The sequence below is a fragment of the Meles meles genome, chromosome 1 (genome assembly GCF_922984935.1).
Source record: "Meles meles chromosome 1, mMelMel3.1 paternal haplotype, whole genome shotgun sequence".
NCBI lineage: Eukaryota > Metazoa > Chordata > Mammalia > Carnivora > Mustelidae > Meles > Meles meles.
In genome coordinates this window covers 118,870,627-118,892,954 of record NC_060066.1, presented here as the reverse complement: position 1 = coordinate 118,892,954, position 22,328 = coordinate 118,870,627, and the positions used below count along the sequence as shown (strand labels likewise).

The 22,328-nt window shown below is 43.7% G+C and overlaps 1 long non-coding RNA gene across 5 annotated transcripts in view; it reads left to right on the top strand.

The window, feature by feature from the left end:
• LOC123955341 overlaps positions 1-1,722 on the top strand; it is a 50,232-nt gene extending 48,510 nt beyond the window's left edge. For 3 of the 5 annotated variants that reach the window (XR_006821244.1, XR_006821245.1, XR_006821243.1), the window contains one exon: positions 1,663-1,715. This is a non-coding gene — a long non-coding RNA (uncharacterized LOC123955341). Of the gene's footprint in view, positions 1-1,662 lie in introns of all 5 variants that reach the window. The other 2 variants (XR_006821247.1, XR_006821246.1) reach the window with 2 other exon arrangements.
• Positions 1,723-22,328: the final 20,606 nt, after the last annotated feature.

Here is a 22,328-nt window from a genome sequence, read left to right as displayed (position 1 = left end):
GCCTGGCTGGCTTAGTTGGAAGAGTGTGTGACTTTTGATGTCAGGGTTATGAGTTCAAGCCCCACGTTGGGTGTAGATATTAGTTCAATAAATAAAAACTTGAGGGAGGGGGAAGCATTGGCACCTGGGTGGCTCAGTAGATTAAGCATCTGCCTTCTGCTCAGGTCATGATCCCAGGGTCCTGGGATGGAGTCCTGTGTCCCGCTCCCTGCTCAGCAGGGAACCTGCTTCTCCCTCTCCCTTGCTGCTCCTCCTGCTTATGCTCTCTCTCTGTCAAATAAATAAATAAAAATCTTAAAAAAAAAAATAAAATAAAAAAAGAACTAGCCTGTGTGGTATGGCCCTTAGTTACTTGGGTAGTCTCACTCTTGTACTCACCTGTTGAATGTTTCAGCCAAGTCAGCTTTTTCTCCGTCCCTCTAGTGTGCCAAGTTTATTGCTGCCTCATGCATTTTTCACATGTGGTTTTTGGGTTGTCTCTGCAGCACCCCCTAAACTCTGTCTATCTACATCCTATTCATCCTTCAAGGCTCTGATTACATGCTGCCTCTACACAGAGGATTTCTCTAGCATTGCCCCCTCCTGCAGTGAGGCTAGTTCCTCTAATTATGCGCTCACACAAATCCCTATGCTTTCTCTCGTAGCACTTACCACAAGTTGCAATTACGCTATAATTTCTGTTATTTGTCTTCCTTAGTAGAGTCCCACAAGGGGCAGGAGCATACCTGTTTTGTTTTCTGCTTCATCCTGAGTGCCTTGCCCAGTAACTAGGACCAAGGGGTGCACAATAAATATTTGTTTAATGAATGAACTTGCCTAGTCAAGTTGGTGTCTAGTCAATTGCTTTAAGTGCTCTTTTTTTTTTTTTTTTTTTAAGATTTCTTAATTTATTTGAGAGAGAGAGAACATGAGCCAGGGGTCAGGGCAGGGGACAGGGAGAGAGAGATAGAATCTCAAGCAGACTCCATGCTGAGCGCAGAGCCCAATGAGGGCTCCATCTCATGACCCTGAGATCATGACCTGAGCTGAAATCAAGAGCTGGGCCCTTGACCAACTGCACCATCCAGGTGCCCCGATTCCTTTAAGTGCTCTTGAAACATCTTATAGTAATCCATACCAAAATCTCCCAGGGATTACTGACGATTTTCATAATGTGGTTTTTAGGATCTCATTTTTTCTACACACACACACACAAACATTTTTTTGGAGTAAAATTTATTTATTATATTATATGGAGGTAATTTTAAAGTAGTACCAAATACTTATAATGAAAAAAATAATAATAACCCTGCTCTGTTCCCTCGTCTTACTGTCTAGATAAGCAACTACTTTAAACTCAACAGTTTTGACCAATCCTCTATGTTTAAAAGAAGTCCTTATTCACACTTAAAAATCAATACATCTCACCTTCTGACACTTTTCCCACTGTCAAAATAGTTTTTAGGTTTTCATTGGTGATTTGTTACCACACTGGTGATTTCTTTCACCATCTTTCAGTATTTGGGACTAGAAATCTTGGCTTTGTTAAAAGTGGCAGAATATCTCATATTATCTCACCTCAGTGGAACTTCAAATTTCTCACCTGTTTGTTCTTACCCTTCCAGCATGAAAATTATCTTTCTTTCTTTTTTTTTTTTAAGATTTTATTTATTTATTCAACAGAGACAGAGAGAAAACACAAGCAGGGGGAGCAGCAGGCAGGAGAAGCAGACTCCCCACTGAGCAAGGAGCCTGATGCCGGACATCATCCCAGAGCCTCGGGATTATGACCTGAGCCCAAGGCAGATGCTTAACCAACGGAGCCATCCAGGTGTGCCTATCTTTCTTTTTTTCAATGAGCTATAATTCACATACCATAAAATTCACCTTTTATAAAAGGTATCTTTCTTAAAGAATATGGAAAGAAAAGCAGACCTTCCCTGGTTTATCAGCAGACATGCTACTGCTTTCTAGAAGCAATGTCCCGTGCCCTCCTCAAAGGATGGCTGTGGGTCCAAAGTCAAGGTAAGGAGGGAGGGCAGTATGAAGGTAGAATTCGATGCAGATTGGTTCTTTACACAATTTGGACTGTTCCGCTACCCAGGTCCAATTTAAGAGCCTCTCATGCTCTAGGCTCCCTTTTGAGATCTTTGTAGTATCCAAATATGTACTAAAATATCCAATCACATTCCAAATCAAATACCAAAATTCACTGTAAAAATGTTGACAGAATTTTATATAATTTATCTTTTGAAATTATTAAGATATGAGCAAGTAATGTTTAATATGTGGTTATCATTTCTCAAGAATTATCATATTTTATGAATTTGTATAGAATGAAATAAAATTTAACCTTCAAATACTATTCTTTTTTTTTTTCTTTTGTTAACATACAGTGCTATCTTACTTTCAGGTGAACAGTATAGTGACTCAACACTTCCACACACCACCTGTACTCATTACAAGTGCTCTCCTTAATTCCCATCATCTGTTTTATCCACCCCCGCCCACCCACCTCCACTCCAGAACAAACCATCAGTTTGTCCTCTGTAGTTAAAAATCTATTTCATGGGGCACCTGGGTGGCTCAGTGGGTTAAGCCTCTGCCTTCGGCTCAGGTCATGATCTCAGGGTCCTAGAATGGAGCCTCGCATCGGGCTCTCTGCTCATCAGGGAGCCTGCTTCCCCCTCTCTCTCTGGCTGCCTCTCTGCCTACTTGTGATCTCTGTCTGCCAAATCAATAAATAAAATCTTAAAAAAAAAAAATTCTGGGGGTGCCTGGGTGGCTCAGTGGGTTAAACCTCTGCCTTCAGCTCAGGTCATGATCTCGGAGTCCTGGGATCGAGGCCTGCATCAGGCTCTCTTCTCAGCGGGGAGCCTGCTCCCCCCGCCAGTCTCTCTGCCTACTTGTGATCTCTCTCTGTCAAATAAATAAAATCTTAAAAAAAAAGTCTGTTTCTTTTTTTTTTAAGATTTTATTTTTGAGTAATCTCCACACCCAACGTGGGGCTCAAACACACAACCCCGAGATTAAGAGTCACATGCTCCACTGAGTGAGCCAGCCAGGCTCCCAAAGAGTCTGTTTTTTGTTTTGTCTCGTTCTCGTTAACCCTCAGATACTTTCCAAATGTAATAAACTTCTTTTGAATGTTAATTACATAATTAATGAATTTCATATGTTACATGTGTAGACATTTAATTGTTTTATTTATTTCCAGAAAACTGATGGTATGCAAACATAACTTTTGTTCTAAAATGTAGTATTTTTTAAATTATTATTATTTTTTTAATTATGTGGTAAACAAATCAACCAATCCAGAAAAGTATAAATAGAAAAGTAAAGTCCTCTTTCATATCAGTCATTCCCTTTTTCTTTTCTTTTTTTTTAAGATTTTATTTGTTTATTTGACAGAGATCACAAGTAGGCAAAGAGGCGGGCAGGGAGAGAGAGAGAGGAGGAAGCAGGCTCTCCTCTGAGCAGAGTACCCAATTCGGGACTTGATCCCAGGACCCTGAGATCATGACCTGAGCCAAAGGCAGAGGCTTTAACCCACTGAGCCACCCAGGAGCCCCAGTCGTTCCCTTTTTCTAGAGTCTAAAGGCAACCACTGTTGAGTGTGTTTTTAATGTCCTCCCAGAAAATTTGCATACATATCCCAGCATGAAATATATTTATAAAAATATACAAATAGTATTGCATCATATATGTTGTTATACATCATGCTATTTTCACTTTATAGATACTGTGGGAGTTTTTTTCATATGTATAGATATGTCTCATCATTTTCAAATGTTGCATAACATTGCACAAGATGAACTATAATGTATTGAGCTAGGTGCCCTATAAACATAACTTTTAAGAAATGCTCATCTTGGGGCTCCTGGGTGGCTCAGTTGGTTAAGCAACTGCCTTCAACTTGGGTCATGATCCTGGAGTCCCAAGATCAAGTTCCACATCCGGCTCCCTGCTTGGCAGGGAATCTGCTTCTCCCGCTGACCTTTCTCCACTCATGCTCTCTCTCATTCTCTCTCTCTCTCAAATAAATAAAACCTTTTAAAAAAGATAGAAATGTTCTTTTTTTTTTTTAAAGATTTTATTTATTTATTTGACAGGCAGAGATCACAAGTAGGCAGAGAGGCAGGCAGAGAAAGAGAGGAGGAAGCAGGCTCCCTACTGAGCAGAAAGCCGATGCGGGGCTCTATCCCAGGACCCTGGGACCATGACCTGAGCCGAAGGCAGAGTCTTTAACCCACTGAGCCACCCAGGCGCCCCTGTTCATCTTTTTTTAAAGAAGTGGCCTTATGGGGGGTGTCTGGGTGGCTCAGTCGTTAAGCTTCTGCCTTCAGCTCTGGTTATGATTTCAGGATCCTGGGATGGAGCCCTGCATTGGGCTCCCTGCTCCACAGGAAGCCTGCTTCTAGCCTTTCCCACTCCCCCTGCTTGTGCTCCCTCTCTCATTGTGTCTCTCTCTGTCAAATAAATAAATAAAATCTTAAATAAATAAAGTAGTGGCATTGTGGGTGACTTTATCTGCTTTTATGTAGAACTGTATTAATGTTCTACTGGTCGAGTAACTGAATTTTTAAAAAAATTATTAAACACGGGGCACCTGGGTGCCTCAGTCAGTTGATCATCTGCCTTTAACTTAGGTCATGGTCCCAGGGTCCTAGGATTGAGTCCTACATTGGTGCAGGGAGCCTGCTTCTCCCTCTCCCTCTGCTGCTCCCCTTGCTTGTGTTTTCTCTCTCCCTCTATGTCAAATAAGTAAATAAAATCGTAAAAAAAAAAATTATTAAGCAAAAAAAAAAAGGGGTGCCTGGGTGTCTCAGTGGCTTAAGCCTCTGCCTTTGGCTTAGGTCATGATCTCAGGGTCCTGGGATCGAGCCCATATCAGGCTCTCTGCTCAGCAGGAAGCCTGCTTCCCCACCTTCCCCGCCTGCCTTTCTGCCTACTTGTGACCTCTCTCTCTCTGTCAAATAAATAAATAAATAAAATCTTAAAAAAAAAAAAAAAGAAAGAAAGAAAGAACCATCCCTTAGAGTGTGATTTGCTGTAACAAATTGAATAGGAGACTCTGGATGTCAGTAAAGACTGGGAAGGGGCATTTGAAACCACCTATTCAGGAGTAGATAATGCCCCCTAATTACATTTTCAATAGAGACCAAAACCAAATTATTGGGAGCTAAGAGCCGGGAGTGCAGATAATTCGTTAAAGGAGTTTGACAAAGAAGGACAGAAACAGGACAGAACCTTTAGCGGCAAAGCTGGGCAAAGGCTTTGTTCTGAGTCGGAAAGACACAGACAAAATAGGTGTAAGCCCTGTGTCCTTAGCTATTTCAACGCAAGCCTGACGAAGACCTGATTAACAGTGGAAAGTTGATAGAGGGCTCTTTCACCTAGGTGGTGGGTATTAAGGAGACACTTTTAATGAACAGTGGGTGTTATGCATAACTGATGAATCACTAAATTCTACTTCTTAAACTGTTACACTGTATGTCAACTAACCAGAATTTAAATAAAATTCGAAACAAAATAAAAAAAAGAAGAAAAAAAGAGAGCAGGGGTTAAGGGTCTTCATAAATTATGCTCTTGAGAGATCCGTGGCAGGGAGTTAGGAAGGGGAGGAAGGAGCTTGATTTATGTATTCCTCACATTTCACCCGCAAGCAAAATCTAGTTTGTGTCAAGCTGGCTCTTGCAGAAAACAGGGGGCTGTCGGGAAAATGTGTCACATTTAAAATCCTAAAATTAGATTCGCCTTAGTGAGGGCCCCTCGGGGCTTCCCCAGATGTGCGTATGTTTTGTGGATGAGAGTGGGGAGAAAAAAATAACCAGAGGAAATAATTATTAGGTTGGTGAACAGAAAGACTATTAGGCAAAAGTACTGAGTTTGGCCATTTCCCTTTTCCTGTGTAGTTCTGGAAGTAATATCCCCACCTTCGCTTTAGTGGGAGGATGAACGTTCCCTGGGGGAAATTTCCTGCTTGTTTGAAGGGGAAGGTAGTACTGGGCTAGTGGAGATGTATTTTGGACAAGGCATTGGATCTTTCCACACTTGTCATCACACCATGCGAACAGCTCTCTCACTAATACCCAGAACACTCTGTGTGGGGGCTGAATCACGGTTTGTGGATACCTCATGCTGGTCAGGCTGGCTGGGAGGGCAAAGGAAGGGGAGTAAGTGACTTTTCACATTACGGCTTCTGAATTTTGTATTTTTGAATTTTGTCTTTTGAATTTTGAATTTTATATCTTTTGAATTTTGTATTGTGAACATGTATCATTTTATTTAAAAAATTTTAAGTTGTTGTTTTAAAGGCTTGATTAAGGCTAGGAAGGAAAGTTGAAGGCTTTGTTCCTTCTGGTCAGAATAGACTCCTGGATTTGCTCTGTTTCATGACCCACTTATTCCTCTGATTTGTGACTTCATAGTGTGACCTTTTAGCTGAAGAACCTCTCCCTGCGAACCACAGCCCCAGCCCATTTATCTAATCTAAACAGGTCCGTTCATATGTAATATCTCATTTTCTTCCACCCCACTTTTTGTTTCCCATCAGCAAACAAAATATCTTGTTAAACACAGACTGTCTACCTCAAGTTTGAGATCAGAGTTACAATCAGATGCCTGCCCTGCTATTTACTAGCTATGTGACCTTCTGCAGGGCACATAAAATGTTCTGGGATTTGGTTTCCTCATGTGGGGCTGTGGACGGTGTGTGTGGTAGATCAGGGGTCAAAGTGGGTGGGTTCAACTTCTGGTTCTGCCACATTGTTGCTGTGTGCCCCTAGACATGCTACCTGGCCTGTGAGCCTTAGTGTCTCTGAAATGGGGACAAATCTTACTTTGGGGAGTAAGGGAGGTTGTAAAACTGAGGTAAGAGATGCAAGGTGGCTGGCATCCAGGACACAGGGTTCCTTTCCCCCATTAGCTTCTTTTTCTTCCTCTTCATTTCCTTCTGATTTTTTAAATTATTATCATTATTATTTTAAAATATTTTGTTTGAGAGAGAGAGAGAGAGGGAGAGAGGACAGGAGCAGTGGGGAGGGACAGGGAGGGAGGGAGAAGCAGGCTCCACGCCGAGCAGGGACTCCATGTGGGACTCCATCCCAGGACCCTGGGGTCATGATCTGAGCCTAAGGCAGATGCTTAACCAACTGAGCCATCCAGGCACCCCTCTCTGCTTTTTTAAAAATTTATTATTTTTTTAAAAAATCAGATTCCCCCTGTGTTATCTGAGTAATAGCCCTTGCCTCTCACAGGGCTTTATAAACTGCAAAGCAGAAAGAATATTTGGTTGTTTTTGCACCAGGCAGACAGACCCAGGGCCCCAGGCTGTGAATTTCTCTGACCTCTCTAAACTGAGCTTGAATTCCAGAGGAGAGCTCTGTTTTTCTAGGTGGAAGTTAGGTAAATTTTTTCAGGAGCATGCCCCAGGCAACAGGCTGGGGGCTGGGGACTCTCCTCTGGAAGTCCTTTCCATCATTTGCAGAAGACTCTCAGCATCAGGGAGCCACCTGGGTGCTGCTCTCGATGCCTCTGGATGAGAAACTGCTCAGGCTTTTGAAGTGGTGGGGTTTTTTGTTTGTTTGTTTGTTTTAACAAAAGTCATCTCTACACCCAATATAGGGCTCCAGCTCATGACCCCAAGATCAAGAGTCACATGCTTTACTGACTGAGCCAGCCAGGGGCCCCTTAAAATACACTTATTTTTTTTTTTTTTAAGATTTTATTTATTCATTTGACAGACAGAGATCACAAGTAGGCAGAGGCAGGCAAAGGGGAAGCAGGCTCCTGGCTGAGCAGAGAGCCTGATGCGGGGCTCGATCCCAGGACCCTGGGATCATGACCTGAGCCAAAGGCAGAGGCTTTAACCCACTGAGCCACCCAGGCACCCCAAGTACGCTATTTTTTTTTTTTTAAGATTTTATTTATTTCCTTGAGAGAGAGAGCATGAGAGGAGAGAGGGTCGGAGGAGAAGCAGACTCCCTGCTAAGCAGGGAGCCCGATGTGGGAATCCATCCCGGGACTCCAGGATCATGACCTGAGCTGAAGGCAGTCGCTTAACCCACTGAGCCACCCAGGTACCCTTAAAGTACACTTTTTTTTTTTTTAAAGATTTTATTTATTTGATAGAGATCACAAGTAGTCAGAGACAGGCACAGAGAGAGAAGGAAGCAGGCTCCCCGCTGAGCAGAGACCCCCCCCCCCCCATGCAGGGCTCAATCCCAGGACCCTGAGACCATGACCTGAGGGGAAGGCAGAGGCTTTAACCCACTGAGCCACCCAGGCGCCCCCTTAAAGTACACTTATAAAAAACCTACCCATTGGGGCACCTAGGTGGCTCAGCGAGTTAAGCTTTAGCTTGGGTCACATGATCCCAGGGTCCTGGGATGGAGTCCAGAATCAGGTCCTGGCATTGTATCAGGTTCTCTGCTCAGTGCGAGTCTGCTCCTCCCCGCCTCTCCGCCCCTCCCCCCACATGTGCACTCTCATTCACTCACTCAAATAAATAAATATTTTTTTAAAAAAAGAAGTTCTAAACTAGACACACTGAGAGAAGGGAAGAGAGAAGACAGTTAAGCTAAAAATGGGTAATCTTGTCATTTTAACTAGTTTGGACCTGAGCCAGAGGTACAGGTGTAAATTTAGAAAAGTCATTAGGACAGTTGGCCCTACCACCCAGCAGATTTGTAATTTTTGTTAAACAAGCAATTCTCCCTGGGCCTCAGTTTCTCTGTCTTGAGATGAGGAAAATTGGTGAAATCATGTCTAACTCTTCCTAGCTCTAACTTTCCTAGGCCAGATGCTTACACTCTCAAATTTTTGTGTGTCAACAGGGTCCTCTTCAGCGCACAAAGGGAGGAGAGCAGGCTTCCCCATTCTGATAGAGCAGCTAGCACTGGCAGGGCACTGTGGGAGAGATCTTGCATACATTAGCATACATTAATGTATGTACTTTAACTCCTGGGACAGCAGTGCTGTCTTAATTTGACTAGTGGTCTTCAGGAGGGGGATGGGCACATCCTCCAGTGGCATCATCATAAGGTTCTCTCATTTCTTTGTTTGTTTGTTTTACAAATGTACAAAGTTTTTCCTTCTTTTTTTTTTTAAGGTTTTATTTATTTATTTGACAGAGAGATCACAAGTAGGCAGAGAGAGGGAAGCAGGCTCCCTGCTGAGCAGAGAGCCTGATGCGGGGCTCAATCCCAGGACCCTGAGATCATGACCTGAGCTGAAGGCAGTGGCTTAACCCACTGAGCCACCCAGGCACCCCTGCTTTTTTCTTTTTTTTTTTTTTGTTTAGATTTTATTTTTTTTGACATAGAGAGACACAGTGAGAGAGGGAACACAAGCATGGGAGTGGGAGTAGAAGAACAGGCTTCCCGCAGAGCTGGGAGCCTGATACGGGGCTCCATCCCAGGACCCTGGGATCATGACCCGAGCCAAAGGCAGACACTTAACGTCTGAGCCACCCGGATGCCCCACGACTGAGCCAGCCAGACACCCCATGTTCTCTCATTTCTATCTTATTTAGAAAACAAGGAAGTAGGTATTCCGTAGACAGAAATGGATAGATGGATATTTATATATATACATACAAAATCACTATAAATAATTCATACATACATAAATTACATACTGATGTGTGGCACATAATTTGAATTTTACATGAGGGATGCAACATTTAAAAAAAGAAAGAGTTGAGACTTTATCCCAGACACTGGAAGTAAGAAAATCACAGTTGCCCTACCCAACAGATGCTTTTACTTGGAGGGAATTGAGAGTCCATAATATGCTTAAATCAAGTTTCACGTAGAAATCATGTAGAGGGGCACCTGGGTGGCTCAGTGGGTTAAAGCCTCTGCCTTCGGCTCAGGTCATGATGTCAGGGTCCTGGGATGGAGCCCCTCATCGGGCTCTCTGCTCAGCAGGGAGCCTGCTTCCCTCTCTCTCTTTCTCTGCCCACCTCTCTGCCTACTTGTCATCTCTGTCTGTCAAATAAATAAAATCGTTAAAAAAAAAAATCACGTAGAAATCACCGGTGAGCTCTTTCTCAATCCACGTTTCCTTTCTTCCCTAATGAAAAAATAATTACACATGTAATTCACTAAATCATTCTCACTGTGAAAGAGTCCCACAATACAGAGCCAGGAGCCATCCAGCCAGCCCCTAGCCGCCCTGACCTCTCACCAGAGGGAACCACAACCATCATTTTGATGTGTATTCTGCCCACTTTCAAATTAAAGTTTCATCGTTGCTATCCTTAAGTTGTTGCCTTAAGGGGAAAAAAAGCTGGGAAAGAGTGAGGAGAAAGTGGGATTTGGTAACCTACAAAATATTTTAGGCAGGACACTTTTCAAAATGCAACAGGACTGTGTGTGGTTTCCAGTGCAGGGCATCTGGCCTCCTCCACCTTGGTAAATACTCGGACTGCCTCTGGCTCTTGCCTGTTTGCCAGACAGCCAGACACAGGAAACCTGACAAATCACTAGCATCTTTCGCTTCTTTATTTTTATTCCTTATACCTATCAGTCTCCTGTCCCCTGATAGTGGCTGGGAATAGGAGTTCCTCTTACTTACACACAGTAGCAAGGGCATGCTTTCTCTCCTCTTTCCTTTCTAAAGGACAATGTCAAGGACATGTCCGGGCCAGGTCAGAGAATGTTACATCAGAGATACTGCTGCTATATTTACCCCCACTCGCCTTTTAAGCAAAGCAGTTTATATGATGAAAAACAGCAGAGACCGGCTGTCCTGGCGTATCTTTGGAGAAGAAAAACATTGATTATGAAAGCTGTGTATGATCTTACGTCGCAGTACATTTCTCTCAGGGCAAAATTTCTTTCTCTCTTTCTTTTCACTTTTTGAAAATTCTCTCTGAGGACAGAGTTAAAGAGACTTATTACTTCACCCCAGGCCTAGAGACCAACAGTTGCTATTCAGGGTTTAATCCATTCGAGGCTGTCACCATAGCCTTGAGACAAGAGAGACTAAATGGAATGAGAAGAAGAATCACCACTGGATTCTCTTTGCTATGGAAGTTTCCATATTGGCCTCTGTCGCACTCTTGCCCCCAACCCCCTCTGTGCTAATTATTTTTATTCTCCGGGCCTCAGTTTCCTGCTCAGTAAAATAGGAAGAATCAATTCTGTTTCACTTGGAGGGGGGTTGTTAGGGGAATAAATAGGCAGAGGGTGGTGCAGTGGGAAGAAAGTGTTATTCAGTTCTGATTCAATTCAGCAGTTGCTTCTTGAGTACTTACTAAGTATGGGCAGAGGGAACCACCCAGTCAGATGCTGTACCTACCCTTAAGGAGTTAACAATCGGATAGCTGCTAGAAAATCAGATTTACAAAGAACCTTCCATGCCCCAGTTTCAGAGGAGGGAATGCTGGGGGAATTGGGAGAAGGTTAGGGGAAGCTGCTGAAGGGGGAGTGGCACTTGAGATGGGAGGGAACAAGAGGACATTCCTGAAAGAGAATAAAGAATAAAGGAAGGGGCCACCTGGCTGGGTTAGTCAGTGGAGCATGCTACTCTTGATCTTGGGGGTTATAAGTTCGAGGCCTGTGTTGGGTATAGAGATTATTTAAAGTCTTTTTCTTTTCTTTTTAAGATTTAATTTAATTAACAGAGAGAGAAACCACAAGCAGAGAGCGCAGCAGGCAGAGGGAGAAGCAGGCTCCTCACTGAGCAGGGAGCCCAACTCCCTGAGCTTGTTCTCAGGACCCTGGGATCATGACCTGAGCCAAAGGCAGTCGCTTAACCAACTGAGCCACCCAGGCGCCCCCACTTAAAGTGAAAAGAAGAAGGAGAAGGAGAAGGAAGGAAGGCTCAGAGGAGCCAGAGCTCAGGTTGAGCTCAGGGGACGATGAGTACGCAGTCTGGCACATGACAGGGACGGTAAGTTGGGTTCACGCTGGAGAGGCTACAAAGTCTGTGCTTAATCCCCTAGGTGTCACACTTTAGGGCGATTATCACAGCAGCTGGTGGGGGGGGGAAGGGCAGCTTGGAGGGATAAAAGGAATAGATGCTTGGGGGAGGTGAGGGTGCAGCCCTGCCACGGGCTCCTTGTTCCTGGACCCATCACCAGCCCTGAATCTTAGTCCAGCACTGCCAAAGGAAGGACTTCCCTCCTAAGCACTTACACATTCAACAATTAGACTTAGTCAAATCCGGTTTTGGTGGGTCTGATGAGAGAGCAGAAGGAGAGCTGAGGACAAAGCAGAAGCAGACACACCACACACACCCCTGCACCCCCCCTTGTCCTGGGATAATATGTGACATTCCTCAGGCACTCCTGGCCACCCTAAAGCTAAGGAAAGGAAAAACAAATCGTTAACCTACAGAGATCACAATCCAGCAAGACCTGAGTCTCCCTCAGTTTAAAAATGACTTAGCAATTTATAAGAACAAAGAATTTCTATCAATGGTTTGACTTCCAGAAGGAAATGTAGATATAGTTAAATGTCCCTTTATCCTGCAGCCCATCGACAGATACTTAAAGAGGGCAGAGTGGACTGTTTCTCCAGGAGGTTCCCAACTATCTTCATGTTAATGCCTTGCTAGAGTGAAAAACCACCTTCACTAGACTATGGCAAGGCCTCCAGTATTCTTGAGTCTTCTTTAACAGATGAAAATCTTTTTGAAACCTCCCTTTTTCCTTACTTCCCCCAACCCTATAGTATATAATCAGCCACCTTCACAGCCCTGGAGCATCAGCTCTTTCTGCCCGCAGATCCTGTCCCCGTTCTTTAATAAACCACCATTTTGCACCGAAGACTTCTCAAGAATTCTTTCTTGGTCATCAGCTCCAGACCCCACCGAACTTCACCTATATTCCAAAACAACATCAGGTCTCTATTTTTTTTTTTTTCCCAAGGTGACTCCTGGCTCCCCATGAGAGCATGAGCTTCCTGCAAAAGGGGCCTTCGTTCCATTCTTCACTCTCCCTGTCTGTGCCTGCAGCTCTGAGGCCCTCTACACCGTACGTAGCCCGCCAGAGCCCTCACTCGGCAAAAAGATGGCTGCTCGGCCTTCCGACCTAGACTACACTTAAGTTCTGATTTTGTTCCGGGGTGTTTTCCAACATCAGCCAAAACATCCATTTAGTTCAGGGGGTGAAAAAGGAAATGGTAGGCAGATGTGGGAGGAGGAGATGTCCTGCGTCACAGCTGACGGGGTTTTGGAATATAGGTGAGGTCCAGAGCTGACGACCAAGAAAGAATTCTTGAGATGTCTTTCATGCAAAATGGTGGTTTGTTTAAAGCATGGGGACAGGACCTGTGGGCATAAGGAGCTGATGTCCCTGGGGTTGTGAGGGGTGGCTTAGTTATATACCATGGGTTTGGGGGAGGTAAGGAAAAAGGGAGGTTTTAAAAGAACTTTCATGTGCTAAAGAGGACCTTGCCATTGTCAAGTTAAGGTTGTTTCCCCCCTCTAGCAAGGCATTAACATTAAGATCATTGGGAGATTCTTAGAAGAATGTCACCCATGTCCCTCCCAGGAGTGGGGGCAGAGTGGGGGAGGTTGCTGGGTGTCTGTTTCTGCTTGTTTTCAGCCAGCCTTCTGTTCCGTCATCAACAGTGAAAGACCAAGGGTTATGGTCCCTTGAAAAAATTTTAAGACAGCATTTGTTGAACAGTATTTACAGTACCAGACATCCTACACTTCAAAAGTATCATTGCATTGCATCCAGTTGGATGTCAACATCCAGTGGGCAAGCCTATGAGATAGTTACTGTTATTTCACAGACAAGAAAACTGATGCAGAATTCAATAGTTTGGTCATTAACTCCGAACAAGGGACAGAGTCAGGATTTGAATGGTGTCTTTCCGCTGTCAAAGTCTTAGGGACTCCTGGGTGGCTCAGTTGGTTAAGCATTTGACTCTTATCTCACCTCAAGTCTTGATATCAGGGTTGTGAATTTAAGACCCACATGGGGGTGCTGGGATGTGGAGCCTACTTAATAAAAGAAAATAAGAATTAAAAAAAAAAAAATCCAGGGACACCTGGGTGGCTCAGTGGGTTAAAGCTTCTCCCTTCAGCTCAGGTCATGATCCCAGGGTCCTGGGATCGAGCCCCACATGGGGCTTTCTGCTCAGCAGGGAGCCTGCTTCCTCCTCTCTCTGCCTGCCTCTCTGCCTACTTGTGATCTCTTGTCTGTCAAATAAATAAAAAATCTTAAAAAAAAAAATCCATTACTTTAACCACTATGGTCTATTGGTTCTTCAGCATTAGGGACGGAGATATCCGGGTCAACATTTCTTCAGCTCTGCAGTCTATAGCCTTCTCCTCCAACACAATGGCCCCATTACTTGAATGTCTACTGAGGAGTTGATCCCTCTGGATTACGACTTTGTTAGTGGAGATTACATTGCAAAGACCTAATCTTCCACTGCTACATAACTCTCCGGGTAGATTTCTGTGATTTGCAAGTTTTCAGCCTGCTGGATAAATATCTTTTATTGATTAATTCAATTTCCCGAAAAACCAATCAGGCCTATTACACTGAGTTGATGGGAACCAGATTAAAACAAAGGAATCTGAGTAACCTAAAAAGACTTGACAATTTCTAGTAGACTCCTTTGAAGTGGAGAGAACAGCTCTCAGACCCCTTTGGAGCCTTCAGGGTAATGGAGGTGGGGAAGTAAAATGCTTGGACCCCTGTTGGAAAACCTTGCTCTGACCTTCTATTGTAGAATGCATTTTAGAGAGCTCTGTTTGATGGTAAGGGAAGAGAGCAGAGCAGAGCACCTGAGGAATGAGGGGAGAGAAGAAGAGATGGTGAGAGAGGATCAGAGAGTCCTTCTGGTTATTCTGCCTTGAGGACGCTTGTAGCTTTTAGCTAATTAACTAAATTAGAGCCAGCTTTGGTTCAGTTGGGAAGGCATCCATGGAAAGATCCTGGATTCTGAAGAGAGGTACATTTGGACTTTATTACTATTATTATTGTTATTAAGATTTTTATTTTTTTATTTGGCAGAGAGAGAGTACAGGCAGGGGAGAGGCAGGCAGAGGGAGAGGGAGAAATAGGCTTCCCACTGAGCAGGGAGCCCGATGTAGAACTCAATTCCAGGACCCTGGGATCATGACACTTAGCCCACTGAGCCACCCAGGCACCCCACATTTGGACTTTAATTATTGCTTTTTCTCACCACTTTGCCTAATTTCTGAAACTCATGGAATAAAATAATTACTTTTGGGAATTGTTATATATGAGACAGGATATGTTTTTAAAAAATCCTGGTATTGGGGCTCCCTGCTCAGTGGGGAGTCTGCCCCCCTCCCTCTGCCCCTCCCCCTGCTTGTGCTCATGTGCTCTCTCTCTGTCCAATGAATAAAAAAAATCTTTTTAAAAAATCCTGGTAGGGGTGCCTGGGTGGCTCAGCTGGATAAGCGGCTGCCTTCAGCTCAGGTCATGATCCTGGAGTCCTGGAATCGAGCCCCGTATCAAGCTTCCTGTTCGTCGGGGTGTCTGCTTCTCCTTGCCCACTTGTGCTCTTTCACTTACTCTTTCTCTCAAATAAATAAAATCTTTAAATAAATAAGATAAAAGAAATCCTGGTGTTAGTAGGCATTGAATAAAGGCCATTTAGTAAAAATCTTGAGAACTAACATTTTGTACTGATTTAAGAGGTTTCAGAATCAGACAACTTCATAATTCAGACTTTTTTTTTTTTTTAAGATTTTATTTATTTATTTGACAGAGAGAGATCACAAGTAGGCAGAGAGGCAGGCAGAGAGAGTGAGAGGGAAGCAGGCTCCCTGCCGAGCAGAGAGCCCGATGCGGGACTCGATCCCAGGACCCTGAGATCATGACCTGAGCCGAAGGCAGCGGCTTAAACCACTGAGCCACCCAGGTGCCCCCATAATTCAGACTTTCTTATGAATTTCAAGTCTATTAGCACTAAGAAGTTGTGGTTGAAATAAACTAGAAAAACCTCAGATATTTTTAGTAGACGACTGGCCAGCCAAACAGAAGAGCAAGACCTTCATGAATTTGCTGATTCTCAGGAAGACGGAATGCTGAGGAAGCCGCCAAATTGTCAAAATTTTTCATGTAGCTCTCTAACACCATCTGGATCGGTTGTAGCCCGAGAAATAATTACTTTCCACATGAAGATCACTGAGGACATACTAAGTGGCATTGTTTCAAGTTAGATCTTGAGACATAATTTTTGTTTATTCCTGTATGTCGAGTCCTCCTTCCAAGATCTGCAGGGTTGGAGGCTTGATATTTCGAGGGTCTAGTTTTAGCTCTCTAGCTTCTTCCTGACTTTCCTGTTTTGTTTTTATTGCCTGGGCCCAGATGCTGAGCTCTTTTGGCAGGGTTCTATCCAAATAAATGGCCCTATCTCTCCAATTTCTCCAGGGAATATAGGGAGGAAGGTGGGGGTGGGGGAATGGGGGGGGAGGTTATCTCTCTAGTACTACTCTGTGTGCCTCTTAAGCCAGGCCATGGAGTGGTGGTGGTGGGGGTGAGGATGGGTGTTGTTTTTTTTTTTTTTTAAAGATTTTATTTATTTATTTGACAGAGAGCGATCACTAGTAGGCAGAGAGGCAGGCAGAGGGAGAGGAGGAAGCAGGCTCCCTGCTGAGCAGAGAGCCTGATTGGGGGGAGGGGAGGGCTGAAGGGGGGCTCGATCCCAGGACCCTGAGATCATGACCTGAGCCTAAGGCAGAGGTTTAACCTACTGAGCCACCCAGTCTCCCCCCTTTTTATTAATAAGCATCCTGAAATAGTGACAACATTCACACAGTCAGTGGATATTCTTGGTGGATTTCTGAGTTCAAATAATTTCAGAAAGTGTAACTTAAAACAATGTACCACCATTATAATCCCATTTTCAAAATGCAAAGAATGAGCAAGGTAGGTGTGGGCCCACTCTCTCTCTTCCCTGCTCCCCATGAAGTCTGTCCCTTTGGAAACTGGTTCTGGCAGGTAGGGGTTGAGGGATACCTGTCTCTCTCCAGTTCAGGTGTATTCAGAGATAGGAGTTGAAAATCAGTGTATACTACTTAGCAGCTTTCCCTAAAATCAGGGGCTCTACACATGAATGTTATGAAACAGCAAGGCCATCCCCTGTTTCTGGCAGGGTCTCTGCCTGAGACCTCCTTCCCCTCTTTTTGACCTGGTGGGAGTCAGCTCAGCCATCCTCTCCTCAGGGAAGCCTTTCTTACCACTTCTTTCATCATCAGTCTGGGTTAAATACAGGCTTAAACTTCCTTCTCTTAAAGCTTTAACTTCTGTGTAGCATTGTAATGGACCGCTTACAAGTTGATTGCTTTGCCAGTGTTTCTTAGGAGATTTTATTATTTTTTTTTAACCCCATCTATAGAAAGTAGCATAATGGAGCGCCTGGGTGGCTCAGTGGGTTAAAGCCTCTGCCTTCGGCTCAGGTCATGATCCCAGTGTCCTGGGATCAAGCCCCGCATCAAGCCTGCTTCCCTCCCCCCACTCTCTCTCTCTGCCTGCTTCTCTGCCTACTTGTGATCTCTGTCTGTCAATAAATAAATAAAATCTTAAAAAAAAATAAAATCTTAAAAAAAAAAGGAAAGCACAGATCTGGTATATAATAGGTATTTAATAATATCAGTTTGTGCATTGGAGGGAGGGAGAGAGGGAGGGAGGGAGGGAGGGATGGAGGAATGGAGGAAGGAAAGTCAAGGAAATCCCATCCATACATATCCTCACTCCCCCTTCCTCACTTCCCCCCCCCCCCCAGCTCTGCCTGATAAGAGGACCAGTGTACTTCAGTTACCAGCAGGGAATAGCAGTAGAGGTCCTTGAGCATTAAAAAAAAAAAAAAAAAAAAATGCATTTTGGGTTCCTAAGTCACCCAAGTTTCTCCATTTGCTAGGTGTCATTGCTCTGGCATCAAATAATTGAGATTGGCAAAGAGTCCACCCAAAACAAGCAACGTGTTGATGTGCCAAAATAGCATATTTTTTAAATTATCCTGTTCTAATCCAAGGTTTTGCTCCAAGTGGAATCTTGCTCCATGAAGAAGTTGAGAATTCTAACCCTGATTTTGCTGCTGGTGGTGACCTGGGGCCTTGCCTTACATTTTAATTTGTTCATCTGTAAAATGAGTCTATGTTTAAAATGAGTCGTTATGGGGTGCCTGAGTGGCTCAGTTGGTTGAGCATCTGCCTTCAGCTGGGGTCATGATCCCAGGGTCCTGGGATGGAGCCCCACATTGGGCTTCTTGCTTGGGGGGGAGCCTGCTTCTCCCTCTTCCTCTGTCTGCCATTCCCCCTGCTTTTGCTCTCTCTCTGTGTTGAATAATAAATAAAATCTTCGTAAAAAAATAAAAATAAAAATGAGTCGTGAATCATTAGTAGATCGTGTTATCAGTTTATTGGGCTGTACCTGGCATTTTCAAGTTGAAACCACTGACCTGTTGGAGTAAGGTTGGGATGGTTTCATCAAACTTGGTCTGGTTAAACTTTGTTTAACCGAGTACTTGCGTACTCGGTCAGGGTATAAAATGTACTTCTTACTGTGTTGTCACGGTCAAACATTTTGAAAGAATTGTGTTGGATGATAAATGAGGCCCATCTAATCTTAGTGTGTGTGAATTTGGCAGGACTGCAGCGGAACCACCTAAAATAGAGGAAAAAGAGGGACTGGCAAGAATTAGAGAGATCAATTGGAGCACTCAGCAGTAGGCAAACTGCAGTCAGACACAGAGCACCGGGAAGGTGCCAAATAGAAATCCTTCAGGGAGGCGTGAAGCTTGGCTCTTCCCCACCGTCCTTTGGGGGCTTAAGTCTCCTTCTGACCTGTCTGTTGCCTTTATTTTTTTTAGTTGGGAAGAACATTGGCATTTTCTCCAATCGTTCCCTCCAGCCCCACCCCTACCCTTCTCCCCTGGTAATGTATAACTCCCCTGTGCGCCTCCTCCTGACCCCATCCCCCTGTGCCCACAGGGGCTGGGCCTAATCACTGCTGGGTATCTGGCTCACACCTCTTTCTGTCCATCTTTGGTGGTCTTCTGCATGTACCCTACACACTCTTGGAGCCAAGAAGCATGTGTTGGAATGTAGGGTCTGGGGGGTGTGAATAAAGGGGTGGAATGTTTCTTTGCAGGAGCCCAAATCTTCCCAAGGAGGCAGATCAGTATAAATTAAGAATATATATTTTAATTAAGAATTAAGAACATAGGGGCGCCTGGGTAGCTCAGTGGGTTGAAGCCTCTGCCTTCGGCTCGGGTCATGATCCCAGGGTACTGGGATCGAGCCCCACATCAGGTTCTCTGCTCAGCAGGGAGCCTCTTCCCCTTTCTCTCTCTCTGCCTGCTTCTCTGCCTACTTGTGATCTCTGTCTGTCAAATAAATAATAAAAATCTTAAAAAAAAAAGAATTAAGAACATATATTTTTATCTCATTGTTTCAATTTACATAAGAAGGCATAAGACTTTATTATTATTAGTTTTAGCCAAAGGGAATCCTGAGCTTTATTTTTTTTAATGATTTTTTCTTTGTTTGACAGAGAGAGAGAGCCAGAGAAGGAGCACAAGCAGAGGGAGTGAGAGAGGGAGAAGCAGGGTTCCCTCAGAGCAGGGAGCCCAATGCGGGGCTCCATCCCAAGACCTGGGGTCATGACCTGAGCTGAAGGGAGACACTTAACTAACTGAACCACCCAGTCACCGGGATCCTGAGCTTTAAACATTGGAGACTCACTGCTCCCTAGAGTCATCAGGGCCCCATTACCCACTGACTCCAATCACCTGTCTGTGCTTCAGGGTGGCAAGGTCAGCAGAATGGGGGAGAGAGATGGAAATACTTCTCTGAAACTCTGCTGCAGAGTGACTGATGGGAAAGGTTTGGGCCTCAGAGCCAGAACAGCCCGATTTCGTCAGTCCCTTCCCGTTATCAGATTCTTAACATCTAAGATTTTTATGATTTAATGAACAAATGAGAAGTGGTAGGAGATATTAGCAGGTATGTACACTTCTGTTATTGGGGGAATCCGGCCTGAGGACCAGGAGACAAAAGACCTTCAGGGACAAGCATAGGTCCCCTACTCTGGCCACACATGCTCTTGGATGTTGGTTAACACAAACCTGTCAAAGAATGGACTGTTCTCGAGGCCCGTGTTGGGAAAAATGTTACGCACCATGCCTCTAGATCCTTCGACAAGCTCTGAGTCACCGCCAGTAAGCAGAGTTCAGGAGGCTAAATGCTAGCATTCCAGGGTCCAGGACCTTGGCAAATTTCCTATCAAATGACCTTTGACATCTGGCTTGACCTCTCAGTTTCTCATTCTTCCTTTTCTATGGAGTATTCAGATAAATAACAATGGCTTCCATTGCCAAACATTTCTTAAGGTAGCGTACATAAATTCAAGGTAGTGGTGGTAGTAGATAAAGAAGTAGAAATAGAAGAAGCAGTAACTCTCACTGCCTTTCTGTAACTTAGAGAATGGAGGCACAGAGGGGTTAAGTACCTTGTCTTGGGCTCCCCAGGTATTGGTGTACGTGACTGAGTCTGCAACAGCCAGAGGCGATATGACTGGGAGGTGAGTAACTGGTGTTGGTTGCTGGGAACTGCGGTGGAAGTTGCTGGAGGGGAAGACTGGTCTGACCCTCCCTGAAGGAGCCTCGAAGTGATGCTGAGTCACAGCCTGTGAGGGCCCCTCCGGAAATGACATTGGCTGCGGCTGTAGTCCTCAAACACTGTTTGCTCCCGCATCTTTTAGAAGAGTTTTGAGAAGCCATGTGCCCTCTTAAGAGTACATTGAAAGCTGGGACCCAACATTTTTAGCTCATCATCTTCAAGAGTTATAAAAGTTGTAAAACATAGTGATTGGCCTTTTGTAAATCACCCTTTAAAATGCATCTAAAGAATTCATATTGGTATTAGTTACTTGATATTATACTCATGGATTTAGCTAATTCAGGATGGAACTCCCTAAATTGGAAGGGTCATATTGTTTCTTTTTTTCTTTGAAATCATATTTTGATTCCTCTTCCATGTAATCTTAAGATGATTTAGTGATTGAAAGCATTTTATTTGTCCTCTGTTATTCATAATTTTCTGCAACAAAAATGCACACATTGAAACTCATTGAAAAAATCTTTCCAGTGACAGAGGTTCTAATTGTTTAAAAATATCATGATTAGTAATATTTATCAAAGCAATAGATTTGTGGGGCGCCTGAGGGGCTCAGTTGGTGAAACATCAGACTTTGGCTCAGGTCATGATCTCAGGGCTTTGGGATCAAATCCTGCAGCAGGCTCCTGCTTATGCTCTCTTGTTTGCTTTCTCTCTCAAATAATATTAAAAAAAAAACAAACTTTCAAAAAAACCCATATTTATTACAAATTTTTATGATTAGTAAACACGGGTTCATTTTTTTAAAATGTTAATATACTTTATTTAACATAGTGTATCCAAAATGTTATTTCAGCATGTAATCAATATAAAAAACTAATGAGATATTGATTATTTTTTCTTTTAACCTTTTGAGCCCCATTTCTCCCATCTACCACCCCTGGCAACCATCAGTCAGTTCTCTGTAAGTAGGAACTTTTTTTAAAATTCCACACATAAGAGATATCATATGGTATTTGTCTTTCTTAGTTTGACTTATTTTACTTAGCATAATGCTCTTGAGGTCCATCCATATTGTTGCAAATGGTGAGTTGGTTTTTTTTTTTGTGAGATTTATTTTTATGACTGAACTATATCCATTGTGTATATATATATTACATCTTTTTTATCCATTCAATCATCAACACTTATGTTGTTTCCGTGTCTTGGCTACTACAAACAATGCCGTGTGAACCTACCTTTCTGAGTTTGTTTTCATTTTATTTCCTTTTTTAAAAAATTTTATTTATTTATTTGACAGAGAGAGAGATCACAAATAGATGGAGGGAGAGGGAGAAGCAGGTTCCCCACTGAGTAAAGAGCCCGATGTGGGGCTGGACCCAAGTACTCTGGGATCATGACCGGACCTGAAGGCAGGTGTTTAACTGACCCCAGCCACGCAGGCACCCTTATTTTCATTTTCTTTGTGTAAATACCCAGAGGTGGAATTGCTGGCTCACATAGTAGTTTTATTTTTAGTATTTTGAGGACCCTTGTACTGTTTTGCATAGTGACTGCACCAATTTACATTTCCACCAACTGTGCACAAGTATTCCTTTTTCTCTACACTTTTACCAACACTGTGTCTTGTCTTTTTGGTAATAGCTATTCTAGCAGGAGCAAAGATCTCATTGTGGTTTTTTTTTTTTTTAAGATTTTAATTTATTTATTTGACAGAGATCACAAGTGGGCAGAGAGGCAGGCAGAGAGAGAGTGGGGGGAGGGAAGCAGGCTCCTCGCTGAGCAGAGAG